General features: G+C 39.4%; 1 protein-coding gene across 4 annotated transcripts in view; it reads right to left on the reverse strand.

Moving 5' to 3' along the window:
• Nucleotides 1-23,074, reverse strand: part of DAAM2 (dishevelled associated activator of morphogenesis 2) — a 177,206-nt gene that overhangs the window by 149,132 nt on the left and 5,000 nt on the right. For 2 of the 4 annotated variants that reach the window (XM_065755220.1, XM_065755193.1), the window contains exon 1: nt 2,631-2,923. The exons of 1 other annotated variant lie outside the window; for it this stretch is intronic. The gene's annotated coding sequence lies outside the window, so the exon portion shown is untranslated. Of the gene's footprint in view, nt 1-2,630; nt 2,924-21,702; nt 21,795-23,074 lie in introns of those variants that run through there. One more of the 4 variants, XM_065755203.1, reaches the window with a different exon arrangement.

Raw genomic sequence — 23,074 nt, forward strand, 5'->3', positions numbered from 1 at the left:
GCAACAAAACAATGACATATTGGTGGGAACATCCAACTTGTCTGTCGTACCACCAACACCCACCTCTGACATTGTGGGTCAACAGGATAACACATGGAACATTACTTTCAGAGTAGACCTTGTAACTCAAAGAAAAGCACTCAGAAGCAAAATAAAATACATGGATTTCCATCTAAGTGGATTTCCAGAGAGCACAGTAAAAATCGAATGGGACCAGTCACATCAAACTCTGTTCTGTGCATAAAATAGATCATAACTGCAAAAAATAGGCAAGTAAAGAAACTATACTGCAGAGTGGAAATCAGTTCTAGTACAAACAAACAAACCATGCTGAACAACAGAATAGAGAGGAGATGCAGCTGATAAGACCTTAACTGAACATCAGTGACTATGGAGATTACTTGCTTTCAGTGAATAAAATAGCCTCCTGTCATGAGAAGTATCTGCTAGTGTCTAATGTTTCTCAGAGTGCCTGACAGCTCAATCAGTATTTGCAATAACCTTGCTCCACTGCCAAGGGGTGTGTCATGTCCTTCACAATAGGAGGGGTACAGCTGACTAATCCAATCAAGTAGCCCTCTCAAGGAATGCAAAAAAAGAAAAGATTCCTCAGTTCATCAGACATCTCACTAGTCCCTGATAGTTCAGAGACGTGCTGAAAGAGATAAATCTTTCCCTTGACCCAGGAAATCATTTCAAAGAGGCATTCATAGCCATAGTGAACAATGAAGAATATAATGATTTTTTTTATCCCCTGATGAGCTACTAATAACACAAGGATTCACTGCCTCACAATAACTGTTTAACAGCCCCTAGCAGATAAAGAAATTGACTTTTCTCATTCACTCCACTGATTCAGTTGATGTAGTAGCAGCCTAAACTCTTCAATGAGGTGTAATGACTGGGAGCCCAAATGACTGGAATCCATGTGGTCATTTCAGTCCCTCTAATCTGCTTTGTTAGGCATGCCTCACATTAAGGACTCAAACCTGCAAATCTTCCTACTCCACTGCAAATACTTGCTAAGAAACAGGAAAAAAGCCAAACAGAAACACCTTGTGCCTTGAGCAATAAATGAAGTCCCAGGTTGTAACAGAAATGCCAAGTTCAAGTAGATGTTGCAGGAGTCAGGAACATGATAGCTCTGAATCTTCTATTCACAATAGAACTGCATTGGTTAAGACAATACCTGAATTCATTTTAAAGTCTTTCTTAAGGAAACCCAAATTCCTACTCCACAGAACAGCAGAATATCATTATATTAACATTGGTATATGCATGCAGGTATCATACACACAGATAAGTCTGTTACTGTATCCTCTAACTCTATACATAGTGACAATACAGTGCAATTATCTTGCCTCTTAACCTTGTAGCAGTACTGAGTTATCTGTGAAAGAGGATGTATGACAAGCCTGAACATGAGATTCTACCTTCCCCAAACTACCTGGAAGTACAAGGCTTAGAAGTCTTGATGTTCAGCTTATAGATCTCTAACCACTGCAATGCATTTGTTGGATACAAAGGATGTTTCTATATTAGATGGATAATTCTAGTCTACAGCTTGATTAACACTGAATGAGTTCTTCATTATAACCTATACAATTACTGAAGTAACATATCTGTCAAGAGATTCTATACTTTTCCTCCCCTTCTTTAAGTAGGCTGGCCCCACAACACCTTCCAGAAAAGGAAACAGAAATATAATCAGGCTCTAATTTCTGATCAGAATCAGAGTTGATCATCAGAACTTACATCAGATCATCACTTCAAAATCAAACAAAACACAAACTCTTAACGAACAAAATTAAAAATTCCGACTGCTCTGACTGGATGTAACATACTGTCGTTTTGTCCATATGTGAACAATTTCGGTTTTAATTGCTTAAAACATCTCTTTCCTCGATTTTTCAGCAGACGCTACGATCTCCCCGGCGGTTCAGGGACGCAGCAGCACCGCCCTCTGCCCAGCGCAGAGGAAATTGCATGTAATGTCTCTGCTCTTCCAGAGCTGCCAATGGGTTTAGCTAAACTCAAACATACATATGCAGCAGTTGCTCAGCAGTACTTTTGCATGAAGATTTACACTGATAACACGCGTTTAAAGAAGATTCTTATTCCTGTCAAACACATCTGACTGCATTTTAAAGCTGTTCAAGACGAGATTTGCTTTTACTGCAGAAAAGTAAATGACAAATCACTTCAAGCTTTTTGAAGTCTTTTTTTTTTTTTTTCCTCCAAATCTCCCTCTTCAGTCATGTCCACGAAAAAAGCCAATTACAACTCTTAAGAACTTTCTGCCCACACCTCTACACAAACACTTGCTGGTTTCCCCATCCCAGCTCCTGTAGCTTAGCGTCAATGTAAAAAGAGTTTCAAAACAGGAGCACGAATGCTGACAAATGTTGGAGGATTTTTTACACTTTTATTTTGCCTCCATGTTTTCCCAGCTGCTCTGCTTAGAAGGAAAAAGAAAAAGAAAAAAAAAAAAAAAAGAAAGAAAGAAAGTAAGAAAAAACAAAACAAAACAAAACAAAACACTACAGAAGCGGCCTGTGAAAAGCATTACAGACCAAGAGACTGGAAAACTACAGCCCGAGGTGGAGGATGTGCCTTTCCTTTAGACTTACCAATTTCATCCAGCCGTATATTTTCCTACTCGCTTTTTACAGCGGTTGAGCTCAGAGCTCAGGAACGTCCATCCCGCAGCAAGCACAGCTTCGCTCTCTCTCCCCCGCGCTGGATGCTGCCGAGTGAGTGGGGCTAGGACCGTACGAGTGCTCCTCCGGCCCCAGCCGAGGAACTTCTTCCCATTCCCAGCCCAGCTCCAGCGCCGGGGCTCTGGGAGGCAGGGCCGGCCCCTGCTACCGTGCAGCACTTTCTTAAAGGGACAAGCTCCGGCCTGGCAGGCGCGGCTCAGCTTTCAGTCGAGGCTTTCGGGCGTCGCGATTTGGTTGTGGTTCAGAGGGTTATTTCCTCTACACCCCTCCGCAACGCGGGTGGGCGTTCCCAGACCCCAGAGTGGAGGAGGCTGTGTGTTTCTGCAGCCCGTATGGAGCCCCGTGGGATGCGGTGCCTCCCTCCGACCCCACAGCTCTGCGCAGAGCACTCCAGCGCTGGTATTGGTAATGTCCTCTAGCAGCCCAGATCGTTTGGATTTGTACGGAGCGGGTATGACTTAACTAAATAAAAAGCCTTAATTTCCCAGTTTCTTCTTTTTCTTTTTTTATTCTGTCATTCTCTAGATAGCTCTAATCCAGTGCAAACCAGTCTGTTTTCCTCTTCCTGACTTCACTTTCAGCTCTGCCTTATATTAATAGCTAGATTAATACGGGGGAGCTGTCTGCCTCGTGTGTCTTGCTGTCTGCAGTGGGAGAAACCACATTCCCTGTTAAACAGTAACCCTGAATGTCAGAGATAGTAACACCATCTGCAAAATCTCTCCCTCTCTCTCTTTGTAATTCATGGAAATAGATGGTTTGCTCTCTGTGAGTATGAGTCGTTTTTCATTACAATAACTCAACTCTCATGATGACAACACAAATCAACACATATAACAAAGCAAAGTCATGTATACCCAAATACTTGTATGTATATAATGGCGCAAGCAGAGAAGGCAACACAGGAAACATGTCACCTTCGAATCAGCAGGGCAAAACAATAATGTGGGGACAAATCAGCACTGTCTTGCCTTTTCTGTCCTGACATATACCAGTGCATAACAGTCACAGGATGGGTGTTTGCTGCTATCAACCTAACGTGATTGCTTTCCATTTCTTTGAATCTATGGTGAAAAGAGGTGAATAAAAAACAGAGAATACAGCCCTTTCAATAATAACACTTCTTCACAAACAGGCCAAGCAGGTATTTTCTAACTGTAGGTACATATATTTTCTGTGCTGTAAGCAAGTTAGTCACTTAGCCAGGCTACCAAATTATAAACCTCAGTATTAATAACCTTATATCAAACTATGGGGACCCATCAACATTCTTCTGACTTGAGCTATACTATGCTCCTGCATTTCTCAATGTAGAACCCAGGAATGTTTTATATGATTTACACACGCAAATTGGATGAAATCAGCAGATGAAATCTCATGACTGTCAGAGCCCCATTTCATTAGTATATTCCTACTGGTCTATTAATCCTCAGTTTCCACTCACCTCTCTGCCTGCTACTTCTTTCATCTCATCCTCTAAGACCCTGCTCTTTTACTCCCCCTCTCTCTTTTCTGCATGGTACAGGATTTTACCTTTCCCTTTCCCTTGCCAGCCCTGCTTGACTGGCTTGGCATTCCCTTTTACCCTCTATTCTCCTTCATTTTCTAACTGGAAAAAGGAAGGAGAGCTGAGAGAGGCAGAAATGATTAACTGATTCCTTCTCTTCCCACATCCTCCACTTCCAGCAGCCAAGGATCTGGAGCCAAAGACTGTACCCAGCTCTGAAGACTAGCACGCAGCAGCCAGCCAAGGTAGAAAGGTTAGGTAGGCTCATATTACCAACACAGTTTCCCTCACCTTAGCACACTCAACCATTTATTATGATACAGCACAACCAGTATAAATGGCCTTTGTCTTGCTCATTAGTTAAAAGTTAACAGAACTAACTCATTTTAAGGCAAAGCTCATCAACCAGCTGATGTCTCAGCTAAGGTTAATCTGAAACGTTCAAAATAGGCAGAGCCTGTCTACAGGAAGGCAGAGTAAGGCACTGCAGCAGATGGAGATCTGAATGGCAGACTGATGATGGAAAGAAAATTGGTCTTGTGGGAAGCTGAAGTGGTGCTCCATCACTCTGCAAACTCAAAATAAGAATGTGCAAAACACCAGAGTGTGCCCAGCATGAAACAGGCTTGTGCTATTGGGCCAGAATGATCAAATCACTATAAATGTGAAGGTAAATTAAGAGTATCTGCTTTTCCTTACAAATGTTGTTCCTTAGAGTCCTTAGAAACCCTTGTGAAAACCATCCCCCCCTCCCACTGCAGCATCTGGATGTTCCATTGACAGAGCATTGTCTAATGGTTACAGCACAACTCCTGGTTTCTATTACTGGCTGCAGGAGAAACGTGTGGCATATTAAACAAAATAAAGACACAGCATTCAAAATCTGCTGCACACTTGATATTTAGTCAGTAGTACATCAAACTAGATAAATCATTGACTCTTTCTGTGACTATTTCCCCAACAACAGAAAAGTACACTAGACTGGGTGTTATATAATTCAGTGCTTGTATTGGTAACAGCCTAGGATGAAAGCTGCCAGAGAAGTCAGCTTTTTATTAGCACATACTGAACTGCAGATACCTCAGTGAGAAGTGTTGCAGTTTGCAAAAATGTTTGATTCTGCAGAGTAATCTTTTTCCATAAGAGGTGACCTTGGACAAAACCTATTTTGGTCTGTTCAGCTTATAGGACACAACAAATCCAGAAGATACCAGAAAAGAAAAAGTGATGTTTCTCTTTCTGAACAGTGTATGATATAAGCTCTGCATCCCAGGACTGCACAAATATATTTACACAGGTAGCTGCTTTACAATTTAGGAATAAGACCATCAAAGAAAATATCTGCTTAGTTCTAAAAACATTTTTAGACTAACCAGCAAGATCAACCTAAAAAGATACAGTATTATCTATGTAACTGTAGAACAATTAAATACCATGAATGAAGTCTTTGATGACAACTAACAACGTTAAACCAAAAACTTACCCGTATTTTCTTTCTCATGCTTTTTCATTGATTCCTTGTGTGAAAGAAATCAGTCCCAAAATGCAGATATCTATGTCCTCAAAGTCACATTTAATTGCTACACAATGGAAGAAGAATGTGTCTAACATTTATATATATTTAAATAAAGTATTTTTATGGTTCTACAAGAAGTGAACAGATGAGAGGTGAGGGATGTACGAACAAAAATTGGTTATGTGCTTTTCAAAAATAGAATTCTTACAAAATGTAGAAGCAAAAGATTCAGTGAGTTCCACCTCTGAAGATCTAAACTGTTTGTTTGATCCATTGTCAAAAGGACATGGGTATATTAATATAGAAACAAAAGTGCCTATTGTGAGCAGAGACCAAGTGCCAGGCTGCCTGCTCCTTCTGACAATGGGTTTAAACATCATGTCTCTGTGAGCTAGGCAGCATTCCATGCCTGACACCACCACCCAGTGCAGATCCAAAGTCTCCTGCTCTGTCACCACAGGCTAAAGAATTAGAAAGTATTTCATATTCTCCCTATCCAAGTTGTTTCAGTGTGTCTCTCAGTCTCTGAAATACCACACAGTAATTTAATACCACAGAATAATAATACCATGCAGGGCAATATTATTACCATAAGGGTGTTTGTATGTTTTTTGTTTTGTTTACTCTTTTTTATTATTATTATTATTTATTTATTTATTTTGTGTCAGGGTCTCAGCCAGATTTTGTGCTTTGCTTGACCTCAAGTTAGCACAAAAAGAGAGTGAAAAGGTAAAGGCTATCTTCAAATTGCCCCTGTTTATTTGTGGTCTTACAGCTGATCAAGTTCCATTAAGACTCTGGTGCCAGCTTAGGACAGCCTTGAGATTTTGTAAGTGACAACTACTCATGGGATTTGAAACAGCTCGTTAGCAAACAGAGAGCTTCAGCTAAATGTCCTTTTCTATACAATACTGGTGATGGAGCTATTACACTGCTCCTATTCCATCTAGAAAACTCACTCCTGACAAAAGTGATTTCAAGGTTGCCAGTTCTGTGTGCTACTGAGACCCTTGTAACATCTTAGTGGAGAAAAGCAGCTGGAAAAAGTCCTGGCTCCACCTGCAGTGCCAAGCAGGGGACATTTGCCTACTGTGTATTTGTTGCAGAAGAGCTAGAGGAATTATTTATCGTCAGTGTGGCTTGCTATGCTCTGATTATTCAATATTCTCTGAAGTTTACATGAAAACTAATTGGCAGCACTGATCCCTTAGTAAGAAGCTGAAATCAATTAGGAAGCCAGTTGACCATATTTCAGCAATTAACTGCAAATGGCATTTAGTTTCATTTCTTTTTGGCCAAGCTTTCTTTTTTGGCCTTTGAGTCTCTGTGTGTTTATTTTTCCTGTATTGCACCACAGTTAACACACACTGATTTTCCTGGACATACTTCCATCACAGAGAATGTGCCCTAATCTGTGACACACACTTCCCTGGAGAACACTTGGCTTTCTTTACAGGAATTCCTGTATGTTTAGGAATCCTGGAAATGGGAAAAAATTCTAAGGAACAGTGGCTCCTTACTTTTATGCAAAAGATGCTGAATTGCTCTCTTGGAAATAGGCTTGATAGAAAGTGGAGAAAGCTAGGGAGAAGAAAACTGTAAGCCATTTCTGTTGGATTTGTCAAGACAGTGCAATTCAATGGGAAGGCAGAGCACCTGTGCTCTGTTGGAGTGTTGAGAGGTACGTAAGTGATTACCAGCATGCCTAAGTTGCTCTGGAAGCAAAAAATACACAGTTTTCTATGTGAAGTGGTTGACTGGGTCATAAAGAGGAGCACACCCAGATTCTGCAATATTTAATTCCATCATTGGCAGCCTGAGTCAGAGGAAAACTTGGTGTAAGCCAAGAAAGCGGCACATATTTAAGCAGGTACTGGTCCTAAGAGTTTTAAGAGTTATGTGTGCAGAGACCAAGTAGTTGTTTGTTCCTGAATCCTTGCACATGCCAGAAAAGAAACTGAATAAACTGGTCACCTAGAGAGGTGTAGCTAATCCCATGAAATAGCTTTATCAAAAGACTTCAAAGATGTAAAATGCTAATGTTTAAAAATCATGTCAAGTAAACATTTTTCTCTTCAATGCATATTCATACATAGATAGAAAACTGAAGCCATGAGGAAAAGGTCATAATTTATTTTAGATAAAAGAATGTGAAGTTTAGCAAATATAGTTTTTGTGTTTCAGCTAGCTCTGTGAACATTTGGGTTCCTCTTATTTAAGATACCAACAAGGATCACACCTCTGAAGACAACTGTTGGAAAGTTACTACTCAATTTCGCAGAAATATGACTGAGCTTGAGTCCTGGCAACTGATTCACCAGTTCTGATGCTTGATATAATCATTTACATGCGCATAAAGCACACACCACCTTAATTCAACAGCACTTTACATTTGCATTGCACTCATGTAAATAGTGCACTGCAGATTGTGAGGACTGAGAACTAGCTCACACGACTTCACAATATTTGTGATGTTGTACAGTGGAAATATCATGGAAAAAAAAGGTTTCATGATTTTTTTTTTTACTCTGTGACTGCTGCAAGTACTATGAGAGAAACAGAAAAAAAATGTTTCTTCTAAACACACCTGGATTATCAGTAATTAGGCACAGTAAAGCCCTTTTTGCTGTAACCTTGCTATGCGTTGAAGAACACCTTACAATATATGGAATATTCCTTTTGCCTTGTGAATATAGGTAAAATCATGAAAGCTTAAAAAAATAAAAAGTAATAACTAAAATCTTGTTCCCAGGATTTTAAAGATTTCCTCTCCCATTCCCCACGTGAAAATCAGAACTAACCTGGATGATGTGTGCAGTTTCTGATTTGCTCTTCTCTCTGTGTTAAGTTCTATGTATTCAGGTCCTCATTATGTAGGAAAAGCCCACCTTCAGATGATTTAGTAGAGCTGATGTGACTGTAGAGTTTGTTTTCTGGAGAAACAACTACAAATAAAGAGCTCCCTTTAGCTTTCTAATATTTCAGTATGTGATTTTCAAAAGAAATTACAAAAGAAATCTGTGCATAAGTTCTTGCTGGGCCTCTGTTAAGTTCAATGAAAGACTGATTTTCCAATATTTTCATTAAATCTCTTTGAAACAAGTGGGTTTCTAGTCACATACATCACACTAAGCATAAGAACATGCAGGCAGTGGGTACTACTTGTGCGTGTAAAGGCAAGAAACGATGTAAATGCTTCTTTGTTGAAGCGCTTAATAGTACTGCAGTATACTTCATAATCAAATCCAGAGCAAGTATCTCCCACGTACCATTATATCTTCAGCAACAATTACATCTGCTCAATGGAAATACTGTTGCTCCACCCATTAATTTTAGGTATGTGGAAATCTTCATAGGTTATGACTGTTAGAGAAAAAAAATTGTGCTGAGTCTGATTAGCATGTACAAAAATGTTTTTCAGCTGATACAGAACAATTGGCTCTGATTTCTTTGTATCAGCTGCCCTAGAGATATGACTTCCAGGATTTAGGGGCAGACCTATTATGAATTATTTACTCCCATCAGTCCACTAGTTTTCTTTTTACTAAGTTGTTTTTGGTTGTTGGTTTGTTTGTTTGTTTCCTTTTAATTAAAGACAAATGATCATGCTCAAGGACATCCCACAAATGCTGCTCTACTGCCATTTTAGGAAATACCATTGAAGCAACATTATCCTTGTTTTCTTCCCATGGCATTTAACTAAACTGTTTTAAGATAAATGTTATTAATATGGTCAGTTGCTCTATGGGTGCATTAAGATTATTCATAGAAACTGTAGTCTTTTGGGAATAATACAAACTTGAGGCCTGGTTTTCACTTAATTAACCCTATTTTGTATTGAAGTAATAAAATCAGTTTTGACACAGATCTATCAACATTGGGCAAACTCAGGATTTATATATTTCTTTGTGTTCTAATTTATTTATTTACTTTCTATGTGAATTGGATACTAATGAAATATGTCACATTAGAAACACTAGGGAATAAAGGCCTATACTCAATCTCAAAGTATAAATAGCACTTAAAGTCATTCTATCCACCCTCCAGAAACCTCAGTCTTTGCCACAACTCCTCATTTTTGCCCTGGAATAACTTATGTTAAGAGGATGTAAGATAGCATAACCAAAATAGTACTTGGCCCCAATACACGTGTTACTTGCAACCATCGTCATTGAACCACTTTGAAAAAAAACAGAATCACAGAGTAGCTGAGGTTGGAAGAGACCTCTGGCATTATGTATTCCAATACGCCAATTCAAAGGAGAGGCAATGAGAGCAGATTGCTTATAACACTGTACAGTTGGGTTTCGAGAATCTCCATGCATGAAGCCTCCACAGCCTCTTGGGCAAATCATTCCAACATATGATCAGCCTTGCAGTAAGAAGCATTGCTACTGTTGTTTTTGTTTTGTTTTTGTTTGTATTAATGTTTGAATACTGTGATTTCCTGTAGTACCTAGTCCATTAACTCCTGTCCTGTCTTCAGGTTCCATTGAGAAGCATCTGGTTACATTTTCTCTACTCCTGCTTTATCAGCTATTTATACACCTCAAATTCTTCTTAAACCAATCCCATCTTTTTCAGTGTCTCCTCATATGCCAAATGCTCCAACCTCTTAATCATCTTCATGGCCCTTTGTTGGAGTCTTTCTAGTATGTCCATTTCTTTCTTGTACTGAGGAGCCCAGAAATGTCTGCAGCACTTCAGATTTGTCCCATCAAGGCTGAAGAAGGAAAGTATCACCTCCTTCAACTTGCTGCTGATGTTTCTCTTCCTAATCCAGCCCTGTTGGCATCTACCACAAAGTCACATTTCAAATTCATGTTCAACTTGTTGCTCATCAGGACTCCAGATTTTTTTTCCTGCAAAGTTGTTTTTCAGCTGATCAGACTCATTTTATATTGGTGCACGATGTCTTTCCTCCCAAGGAGAAGGACACAGCATTTCCTTTTGATGAGACACTTGTTAAGGTGTCTCTATACAGAAGCAAAAGTATCTGACTAGAAATCACTGATCTCAATTTTATGTTGTCTGTGAACTTGCTGAGGGTGTGCTTGGTCTTATCATCTAGGTTTTAGATCCTAGCACTGTCCCAAGATCATACCATCGATGTGCTCTTCATCTGATTTTTTTTGCTGTGAATCACAACATTTTGAGCCCAGTATCTCAGCCTGTTATAAAGCAACCATACTGTTCAATTATCTAGCCCACACTGCTGATATTCGTCAACAAGGGAAGTATAAAAAGTGTTAATACAATCAAAACAAATAGCATCTGCTTCTTTCTCCCTGTCTACAAAGCCTGTTTTCTCTCTACAGAAGGCTATTAGAGTAGTCAGGCATAATTTCTACTTAGAGATCCATGCTGACTACCTCCATTCACTTTCTTGCTTTTCATATGTTAGGAAATAGTTTCTAGGATCATTTGATCCATCACCTTCCCAGGTGACAGGCCTCCTGTCACCCTTCTTTCATTTCCTTCTCATCAGAAAAGACTATCCTTGAGCTTGGAGCAGATGACCCTCAAAAAGCAGACAACTCTCCTGAAACTTTCTTCTCTCTCCAGGGCTGTGCCTCATGGCATTCTTTAAGTTGAGACAAATTCTGCTGCTCTCTTGAAAGTCAAGTTGAATTGTTGCTTTTCGTCTTGCTCCCTCTTCTCATAACCCTGAGCACTACCATCCTACAGTCACTGCAGCCAAGGCTACCCTCAACAATCACATCCCCATCCCATTCTTCCTTGCTTGTAAATACCAGGTCCATTAGAGCATCTCCTGTCTTCAGGTCATCTATTACCTGTGTTAGGAAGTTATCATTAATACATTCCAGAACCTTCTTGGATTATTTGTGCTCTGCTGTATTGCCTTTCCAGTAGATGTTAAGGTGGTTAAAATTCCCATGACTCTTCCAGTTGCCTGAAGAAGGTCTTCTTTACTTGTTTTCTGATTAGGTGGTCTGAAACAGACATTCACCACAACATTGCTCCTGTTGTATTGCCCACTAAGCCTGGCCCATGAGCTCACATCTGGTTCATCATCCACTCTTGTGATGACTTACTCTTAGGCATATGCTAGCACAGGATAGAGAAACATTTCATGCTAACATCAGTCTCTTCCGCTGCAGTTTGTCCTTACGTTTCCAGGGAGCATTCATAAATTCAAAGATATCCCCTTCTGGGAGACCTCACACACATTCAAAACAACACCACAGTTCAGGGTCAACCTAAATCAATCAGTTTTCTTGCAAGATAGCTTCCACCTACTTTACTGCTGTTGATATTTCTTTCCTCACCTACAGTTTTGGTGTCTTGGATTCCATCACTCTGATACATACTAGGCTACATTTTAGGATTTCTGACCTTTGCACTCATAGAAAGAAGTTTCAACCAAACCTTTCTATCTGATTTATGTAGAAAAAGCCTCAGAAGATCCCTGGACTCTAAGTCACTCTGCACTCGTTCCCTATATTATAATTTCATGCGTCACTCTACCCTTACATTCCCTAAAAAGCAATCCTCTCATAAAATTCATAAACCATTACATTTTACCCCTCAGTTTGAATGTAGAGTAGCTTATCCTATGACACTTGCAGCAGTATCAGTTTTTCATTCCAGTTCACCGAAACTGAATTTGAACAGCTCACCAAATCTCTATTTTGCAACATATAATAATTATAAGCTGATTAAGTAGATCCACTCATTTTTATAGCACTGGCTATTTAATTTTGTATTCTTTGCAGCTGTCAGTGCCACAGCATCTCACCTCTCTACTATTTGATCTTTACATAATTTCCAAAAACCTTCTGTGCACGTTTTAGCTATGTCCAATATTGGCCATATAACTCATTCCTATCCTGACCCCTGATATCATTTAAAACAGGAAAAAGCAAGGCAAACATAAACAACTACAAGAATTAACGTAGTAAAGTGGCAAAGATTAAAAGTAAGTAAGCATGCTTTATTTATTTATTTATTTTTGTAACTGGGTAGAGCTGAGTGGTAACTCACTCAAGGCTTAGCCATGTATGAGCAATGTGGTCATCCTAAACACACAAGAATAAAAACTTATAAAGTTTTTGTGGACCTTACAGCTGTGTTCATTCATTCACTTTATTTTTTTTTGTCTCACAACTCTGTAAAATCCATTCTGTACTTCAACAAAGAGAGTCAAAATAGTTTTTTTTAGATTTTCAGCCAGTGGTACAGCCACTGGTATTTCTATTAGTTAACCTGGATGACTGGAAAAAGTAGAATTTTCTTTTTTTCTGAAGCCTGTCAATTCACAAGGAGACATTCCTTCTGAGATCAAAACTATGTAGGTGGAGATAAGATTAAACATGAGGAAGTGAAGATGCCAAGATTTTCTATCCACTTCTCCTCTTGATTCATTGATGCTACAGAAAAATTACACAGGGTCTTGAGGATAATCTTTCAAACAGGCAGGAAGAGTTTTCATTAGAAAGCATGCTGGTATTTGCTCATCCCCAGCTAAATCGTGCAATGGATTTGAAAAGTGACGGTTTTGAATGTAGCATTACAATGGAAAACTGACTAAAAGAGAGCAGTGAAAATAATTGTACTGAATTGCACAGTGCCTTTTGTACTCAGCATCTGTTATTGAGGAATACATTGTCTGTACTCCTCAGAAAGCAGAGAAACTTAGTGCCGGTCTTTCTGTATTGCAACATTGTTCTTTCTCTTGTCTAATTTCCCAGTGAGTCAGATGAGGCTAATTATAACTGCTCTTTGTTGTCTTCAGGTAGGCCTTGCTGTACCAGCAGAAGTACACACTACTTGCTGTTTATAAAGTGGTACTCATGCACTACATTTTCTGTCTTTTCCTGACTTGTCTTTCTCTGTTTTTATATTTGCATAGGAAAAAGTAGTACTAATTCTTTTATCTTTAACCTCACAGACAGCAGTTGGTTTCTGTCTTTCTTTTGATTCTTGAAGTCAGGATCTTCTGCTGGTAACAGCATTTTAAGTACCAGAGCATTCTAACTGGGAATGCTACTCCCTGAAATGACCAGATTTCACACTTCTCAGCTGCACTGCAAACCTTGTTCCAAGAATACCAGTATCTTCCAGAAAGCTTTGCCTTTCAGCTTTCAGTACTTGTATGGTTTCTGGAAAGCAGATGCACTGTAGAACCAGCAACTTTTTATTTTACCACTTACGCACAAGTGATTTTTTTCCTGGTTGGAGAGTAAATGCAGCAAACTCCTCCCAGTTCTTCAGCATATGTGTAATCCCTTATACAGTCTTCTACCCATCCTGTCTTTCACATTCTGTCTAATAAATAAAACAGCTCCAGCGCAAAGCTAGAGAAATGGCATGAGGAACATTTCCATTAATTCTAAATTGCTTTCAAAAGATTAAGCTGCAGGCCCAACCCCAAGTTACTGGAAAAGTAGAAAAACCCTGGCACCAAGTCCCATCTTCCTGACACAACACATAACATCTGACAAGAACAAGCAACAGGCGTGCTTCTGTGTAGTCCTCATTCATCTCAAAGTTTTTGCCTCAGCTGACACTGAGGCAGTGTACCCTGGGGCTTGAGAAGCATCGCCTGGCACACTATCCATTCATATGCAGTCCTAAGTGACTTTCTCCAAACAGTTGATAGAGATGGAACAGGGAAAAGCTGGCTTAATGACAAATTTCTTTACTTGATGCAAATGTCAACCCCTTGAGTTCTAATTTGGCATTCCCCAGCACAAATACACTCTGCTTTTGAAGTATTTACCTTTCCTTTATTTTATAACCTAAAGAAAGCTTGGGGAAGAATGTGAACTGTTTAGTTTAAGGGTTTTTTGTTTGTTTGTTTTTGTGGTTTTTTTTCTCTTCCTATGACAGCAGAAATTTATTTATAGCTAGGAACTGGAGGAGAGTTCTCACGTGGCTGCTGAAAATTAAAACAGCATGTAGGGTTTTGTTATGTTTTGCTTTTATGCCTTTGCACTACAGTCTTTCCCAGCATTCCCTAAACCCATGTTATTGTAACCAGAGCCACATTTTGCATTGCTACAACTGCAGGGTTATGTAAATTCCAAAGGCTTTAAAGGAAAGGGGCTGGAAATTCTGCTCTGAGCCATAGGAAGGTTGACACAAATAGTTATGCCCAGAATCTAGGGAGAGGCAAAGGTATTCAAAAACTAGCAATAGATAAGAAATATAAGTCTCAAGCTCAGCATGAACCAGATGTAGACCTTTTAGAACTCAACATTTTCCCTCAGTTTCAGCATTATGCTTTACTATGGCAAAGAAAATTTCTTTGCCACTTTTGAAACTCTCATACGTCCTCTCTCACTTCCTTCTGGTACACGCGATTTTATCCAGGAGCACCAACAATAGAAAGCTCTACAGATACAAGCTACTGCAGACTCAATGAGATGTATTTACAGTTAAAAAGAAAATTACACCAAAAGAGAGAAAACATACTTACAAAAAACAGCAAAAGATCAAAGAGCTTGCACCTGACCATGGAGAAGTGTACCTACTTTACAGAAAGTAGTGTGGGAAGAAGTGTGGTACATGTTGCGCATCTGAGTGCCTCTGAGTAACCAAGTTTTAATGCTGACTCTGGCTGTGCATTTCTGTGTGGGCATGGGCAAGCCAATTCCTGTTTCTGACTCTCTAAAAGAGAGATAATAGCACCTGACTCAATGTCAGATGCCTTTGTGCAAGCTCGTCTTCAGGCCCAGTGTTTAGACAACTCAGCTAAATATGAGAAATATTTATCCTGCTTCTACAGCCCTGCTTTTGTTTCAGTTCTTAAATCAACACGAGCCAAATTGTGACATCATATGAAAACCTACACTACATTATTCCTGAAGTATGTGAAGGTTTCATACTTCTCAGTGCACTTGAATCACTGGAATATACATAGGGAATTCCTATACTTCTGAACCTTCCTAGCACACTCAGCTGGTGCATAAGGAAGGACAGGGCTGTGGCTCCCCTCCAATATATTGCTTTCTACAGCTTTTCAGTTTTCTAGGCAACCTTATTCCTAGTGCAATTGATATGAAAAAGCAGGACTTGCTGCATCCCACAGGAAAGACACTTGAACCTCAGAAAAGTAATGAAGAAGCACCGGCTTACCCAACTACCGTGTAGGCTAGTGCTAAGCCAACAAATGAAGGCACATTCAAAGCAATTCCCAAGCTGTGATATTTTAAAACAAACATTGCAGTGGAAAAGATGACCTCATCTGCAGATAATTGTCCCTACTCTGCTGGTAGTTACTGCTGCTGCACAGGTACTGATAGCTGCTGTTATGAAAGCGTAGCTGTTTAAATCTTATTTATGAAATACAAGACCCATTTCTGGAGCTGCACCTATATGGGATATCTGCACAGCTTAGAAGTTTCTATCAGTTTGTCATGTTCATTTATTTCCTTGGAGCCAGGAAATGTTCCATAGAGCTCTGATCCTGGCTGTTGCTGTGACCTTGGGCAAGTGACTGAATGCCTCTGCACCACCCACAACTCCTTTTGAAGTCAGTTGATGATGCAGATACTGAGGAATTATGAAAAAACAAGCTCTAAAGGTAAAAAACAATGCCTTCTACAGCAGAGGTGTTCCAGGACTCATCACAGACTGTACAAAATTTTAAGATAACTACTGAAGGATCTACAGCTAAAGAATATTTATATAAATGTGGTCCTGTAACTGGCTCAGTGTAACATAGCTCTCAGACACAGAGTGGTGCAGTCCAAGTTAAAGGGGACCATCTGTGAAGGGTCTTTGGAGTTTGTAGGGGCTCAGAAACAAGTCACCAGAAAAAAAAATAGAAACCAGAAATTTAAGATAGCTATATTAGATGGTGTCCCATTCACAGAATGCCTCATGACAAGTATCTGAGAACCACATATTTTACTCTACAAAGTAAAGTGTTGCTCCAAAGCACTGTAGAATACAGGCAAGCTCTGATACCGCATTAATTTTAAATTCCTCAGATTTCAGTCTTGCACCTGAATCAAACTTCACGCATGCCTCTAAACTACACCGCTGCCTATAGACTGTGGCAGCATCTCCAAGTATTAAGCAAGGTGAAGGTTGCTTAGCTTTTGGAACTTAAGAAATGTGCAGCCTGTAATTAATGTCCAAAGAGCAGCGCAGCTCTCATCTACAGCTCATTTGTTTGCCTGAGTAAACAAAGTCCTTCCTTCCCTTCTATACTTGCGTATGCTCTGACGGATGCTACTTGGCTCAGCAGTTAGCAGAGCAGGCAGGACAAGGGGCCACTTAGTTCTGTGACAACATTTGCCAGCAGGAGACCTCCAATAGCTGGCACAGTCCAAGCAAAGCAAAAAATCACAAAACAGTAATAAACATAACCACAGACTCTTTTATACAGCAGACAGAACTGATGAAACAGGAGTACAATGAAATCTTCCTACCAATACCTACTTGCAATAATAAAATGAAATGCCTGCATTGGGCCAGTGACTCAGTGAGATGAGCTTAGGTTAGTCACACTTTGGATTCTCAGGACTATCATACTCCACAGGTAAAGAAAGAAGAACAAAAGGAAAGAACAGTTTTGAGTGTACAGATAGGAGGCATGTATTAAGGAAGAAAAAAGTCAAACCAAAAAAAATCCAACATAAGCAGAAATGTTCTAAGGCTCTCTAATTATGTAACTCAGGTGAGCTGCATATCATCCTCCAAAAAGCAGACTTCTCTTATCCTCCCTCCTTGCTGCAATCAGCTACACCCAAAAATATCTGGAGGGAAAATGACATCTGACACAGCCATGGTAAAAATGACCCAAACTAAGAAGTGGCAACTATGAGGGTGTGGGAAAGTCTGCAAACAAATCACCGGGTGTGTCAGATACACAGACGCTAATATAATGCAGTGATTACTGTGTCTTTCCTCAGTGAATATGTAAAAGTTGGTGTTTTAAGAAGCATGCAAACTGACCAATGAACAAACTCAAGTCCCAGTGCATTTGCCTAGGAGTAGTACAACAGACTGTGAACCCTAAGGTTCATGTCATGAGACACTCAGAAAATAATTGAAATCCAGGCGATACTAAACAAGTCCAGCATGGCATCTTCTGCTGTATAGAGATTATTTAAACTGTTTCTGAGTATCACAGAACTGTGGAAACTACTCGCTTTTTTTTGTTTTTTGAGGTGGGGGGGAGGTAGAGCTTCACTTTGTCTACGCAGTCCATCATCTCCCACCCTGTCAGCATCACAAGATACAGAGTGTATAACCTGACAAATAAAATAAGGCCCTAGAAACAAAGCCCCAAAACTTTGGTGAAAAATTGAGCTTTAGTAGTCCAAATGCTACAATAGAACTATAGGAGCTCATGGACTTAGGATCACACAGTTTAAACAGGAAACCTAGAAAATACAACTTATGCAGTCATGCAGCCTGTTCCATCACAAACAAATGAGCAGGTAGATATGTAGGAAAATAAGCAGCTAACACATGGGAAAGCACATACCCTGACATACACAGACAGACAATGGCAATTAATAGCAGTGGACATCCTGCAGAAGCAACTCCAGATTAAAAGAGGGGTATTTTTCATTGACATTTGAAAGTATTTCCCATTCCTTTGGAAGTGCTGTCCTAAAGTCTGGCACCAAATTATTAAGCACCCTCTAACTTCTTTGTGAATTTAGTTTAATCTTGAAAGAGCAAAAGAATTCAAAGATACCATAGTGAATGAATGCTCCAAGGGATAACTCTCTCCATATCACTAATATACTGCATGTAACCCTTCAGTATTGAGTACTCAGAATCAAGCACAGCATTCCCAGTGCTGTTTCATGACAGCTCAGAGACATACTTCCTCAGTAAGCTATTTGGATCAAAGACTTCAGGCAACATCCCTTAAAGAAGAGAGAAGGCAAAACACAGAGGAGACTTTTTCACCATCTGCTTCCATTTTAATTTGCTGCACTCCCATGTATCACCACAAGCTGCAGGATGGTCAGCTGGATTCTGTGTCATGTGCATTCATAGGACTACAAGGTCATCACGTCCTGTTTCCTACAGACACAGACACAGCATAACAGACATGCAGCCCAGAAGACTCCACAGCACATTTATCCCAGTAATGCCAAATACTGACATAAGATTTTACTTCTTACTATTCCTTTGAAAAATAACATAAGTTGCATAGCCTAAAGTGAGGCAGCTATTTTCACACTGTTTAAAGCAGCTGACAACAAGGCTGCTTAGCTATTTCATTCTATAAAGGCAAAAAGTATAATCTCCTTGATCTGATAAATGATAGTGATCATAATCTAGTCCATTCTGAATATTCACGCTGTTTGAATAAAAATACATACAGCTACAAATTATCTGATAGTGAGAAAAAAAAAGATGTGTATGTAACATGAACTGTAACTGAAGATCCAAATCTGTTTCTTAGTTATTTGTAAATACATTGTGCAAAAATAAAGGCTAGTAATTGAAAAATTTAATCTGAAGTCTGATGAAGCAGCATTCTTAAACTGCTTTTTATAAAAAGTGCAGTGATACTATACAAAAATGTTATTTAATATTAGGTCACCTCTAGTTTGTATTTACAGCAGGCTTTTCCAGGATAAGGATCCCATTTCACAGTAGTTTATCTACACCAACAGATGTAGAAATCAGAAAGAGTATTGGCCTCTGGAGATGTCCCAATAGATGTGAGCACACTAAACATAACCACTGTAAGTAAGCAGAGGATGAGGCAGTGAGGAGTTGCTAATTTTTGCCTCTGTTTGAACATAAAATCTGTCACAAAGGGCACAGTTGGACATTTATAACTTAACACATGTCCCCCAGCAGGTGCATGAAACTATTCCAGATAAGCCCAGGCACAGCTGGAAAACTGTTCATGGGTCCCCCCAGGAAAATTTCACCTAGTCAGAAAATGCATCTGTTTCTCTCCCTGTAACTTAGTAATGGTGAGTGCCAAAGACTTAGAAACACTTACACAGACAGCCAGAATCCTGCTGCTGATGAAAGACTAAGGTCAAGCTTTGTATTTCTGTCATCGGCAACACATTTCGGGGCCTATACAACAGAGTCAGAGAAATGTGCTCATTGGGATGCCTGACCCTTTGGCCAGAAGAAGTATGAAACAAGCAACAGGGGCAAGTTCATATCACAGTAGGGCACAGTTGGAAGACAGTTTCATATCGGCAGGGCCCTGGTGCAGTTATGCTCTCTCCCTATACAGCAGAAGTGCAGAAGGATGCTGACAGATCAGAGCACAGGCTAGAACAAAACCAACTGTCTCTCTGTGCATTCCACTGTTAGAAACAGTTTAATTGGTTCCCGCTGTATATACGGCTGCAAAGTAGCAAAGGACTAAAGTCTCCTCATGTTTGGTCAAGATCTTGCTTTCTTTCATCTGTTGTGCAGATGCCGATGGGGTCACCTGCCTGGAGGGGGTCAGGATTTTGCCAAATGGATTTAAGCAGGGTACTCATAGTCCAGGCATCCCAACTTAACAGCCAGTGACTCAGTGAGAAAACCAAGACTGCTAACCAATGGCCCCATTCCCGACAACATTTGTAAGGAAGAACAATATCCTGACAAAGCCTATCTACAATTTTATACTGCTTAATCAAACAAACTCATTTCATCTAGTTAGGGCAGATCTCTTAGGAGTAATCACTACTGGAAATACATGAGTTTCATTTCCTTAATGAAGGCAAAAACCCTAATTGAAGGATGGAGAGAGAAAAAAAATTGAGAATATAGAAATCAGGGAGTGAGAAACAAAGGGAGGAGTACACATCCCTATGTAGTAGGGTGATGGCATCCTGAGGGACATTAAAAAGAGTGTGGCCAGTGGGTGGAAGAGGTGATCTTCTACCTTCAACTCTGCCCTAGTGAGGCCACATTTAGAATACTGGGTCCTATTCTCGGCTCTGCAGTGCAAAAATGACAGGAACCTCCAGAGAAAGGCTGAGTAACCTGTTAAGCCTGGGGAAGAGATGACTGAGGAGAGTTGATTAACGTTTATAAATATCTAAAGGGAGGTGGGAGGCAAACAGATGAGGCCAAGCTCTTCTCAGTGAAGTGTAGTGTTAGGACAAGGACCAACAGCCTAAAACTTGAACATGGTAAGTTCCATACAAACCTGTGAAAGAAGTTTATGGTAAAGGTGACAGAGCATCAGAACAGGTTGTCCAGAGAGGTTGCAGAGTCTCGTTCTATAGAGATATTCAAAATCTCTCTAGACTCCTACCTGTGTGACCTATTGTAGGGTACCTGATTTAGCAGGGAAGGTGGACTCAATCTCTTGAGTTCCCTTCTAACCACCATGATTCTGTGATATATTTGCGTTCTCGGAAAAGTGCAATTCTCATTGATATATGGCTTACCAACAAGGCAGGAGACAAAAGAAAAAAATAAAGATATTGTCATAATAATTTAATTGCCATGACTTTGTTAAACTCTTACCTACCTGTAATGAGAGTATGTATACAGTAGTACAAGACTCCCGTCAAGTTGCAGGCATCTGAATAAGCAGTTTCTCAGTTTCATAGAGAGTTAAATCCATTAATAGCTCAAATTGCTTAGAAAATTTCCAAAGGAAAGTGCTGAATGCAAAGAATAAATCGCTAGCCCTATAAGATCTCTTTCCCTGTGTCCTCACATAGTGCTGTAGTGGAAGATTGCAGACAAGAATACACTCTCTTGGTTTAACCCCTACCGGCTAAATAGGAGATTACTCCAGCTCCGTAAGAAACAATTTGGCCAATGAGTATACCATATCCACTGCATTCAAGGGTTTGATCATAAATCAATGGAAAGTGCAAATGCTATAACTGAAGATCTATTGACTACATATTTACAGAGTGGGATTAGACTGTTATAACATTTCTAGGGTACAAAATAGCTTTGTATTAGAGGGAAACCATGTTACATCATGTTATACATTAGAAATGTGCAGGAAATTTCTATACACAGATATATGGAAAGATACTTACAGAGCTCTACAGTAGTTTCATTCCATCTTGAAAAGGTTGCTTTCTTTGACAAGGAAATTAGAAGAATTGGCAGGCTGATAGAGAGCAACATGGAATTCCCACATATTTCTGTCACAGCTTTGAAAGAAAACAGATGACATTGTAGGACCAAGAGCGTGCAAATAGATTAATGATTTTTCAAGACCAGTCTGAAACATCTAAAAATAGCATTAAACTTTTTATTATGAAGCCCTGAGACTTCCTGGAAAATAGAAGCACTCAAAATATTTGTTAATTACGAAAATGACTGCAGTGATCATGCAGTTGATGAATACACTTTATGAAATGTTAAGATTCACAAAAATATTTTAACTCAGAAGAAGATGTGAAATGTTTCTAAAAATAACTGAAATATGAAAGTAAGAGTCAATTATATCCTTTATATAAAGAACTGACGATGATTGTAAATCGAGTTTTGAACAGGGGAACAGAGAGAGATGTCAGTCACTTTCTTTAACTGACAGTACTGATTGAGACAGTACTAAAAATGAAGCTTTCTCCATGGTCATTCTTGTCGTTTAAAAGACAAATATTTGAACAAGTTTCTGAAGAATTATATGTACCTAATCGGGTTCCTCAGCCAAAATCTTAGGGAGATGACTGTTTCTCCCTGAAAAACATCTGAAACATCAGAGTATCTTCACAGTGTTTTGTATCTCAGAGACCACAGAAATATAAAAATTGACTACAACTAGTCAGATCCAATGTCCATCTAAACCAGTGCTTTATCTCCAAATAACAGCCAGCTGCAAACGGTTAGGGAAAGCAAACAAAAATACCATATATAGTCTGATCCTACTCCAGCTCAGTCCTATTAGTTGTTCAGGACTAGACGATGGGAATACAGCCAATTATCATATTTAATAGCTACTAGTGGACACATTCCCTAAGATTTTTCATCTCTTCCCACAGCTTTGTCTTGGGAGAAGGGAGTCTTACCACACAATATTAAAGCCTTAAAATGTAATCTTGCATGACTTCTTCACAATAAAACCCAATCCTGATGGCATTCATTGGCAGAAATATTATTTTCTCAATAGTGTGTGTGAATTTGTCTATTTATGAAAATTCCCTGAGAACTCATCTTCAGGTCAGATCTTAAAAGCTGAAACTGGACCTGATTTTCTTCTAAAATGTATATTTTTTCTACTGGGTACTGTGCAGATTCAATCTCTTAAGACTTCAGGGCTCATCAATTCTACTGTTTAAGCAGCAAACTTGTGCAGAGCCCCTCTAATCAGGCTTGTTCAGTACTTTGAATAATAAAAGCTGCAAAAGTAAAAATGCTTTCTTGCTTATACTTAAAAAAAAAAAAATTAATATAACAGAGAGA

Source organism: Cyrtonyx montezumae, unplaced genomic scaffold, assembly GCF_038088225.1.
Source record: "Cyrtonyx montezumae isolate F1298 unplaced genomic scaffold, pur_monq_1.0 scaffold_0, whole genome shotgun sequence".
Taxonomy (NCBI): domain Eukaryota; kingdom Metazoa; phylum Chordata; class Aves; order Galliformes; family Odontophoridae; genus Cyrtonyx; species Cyrtonyx montezumae.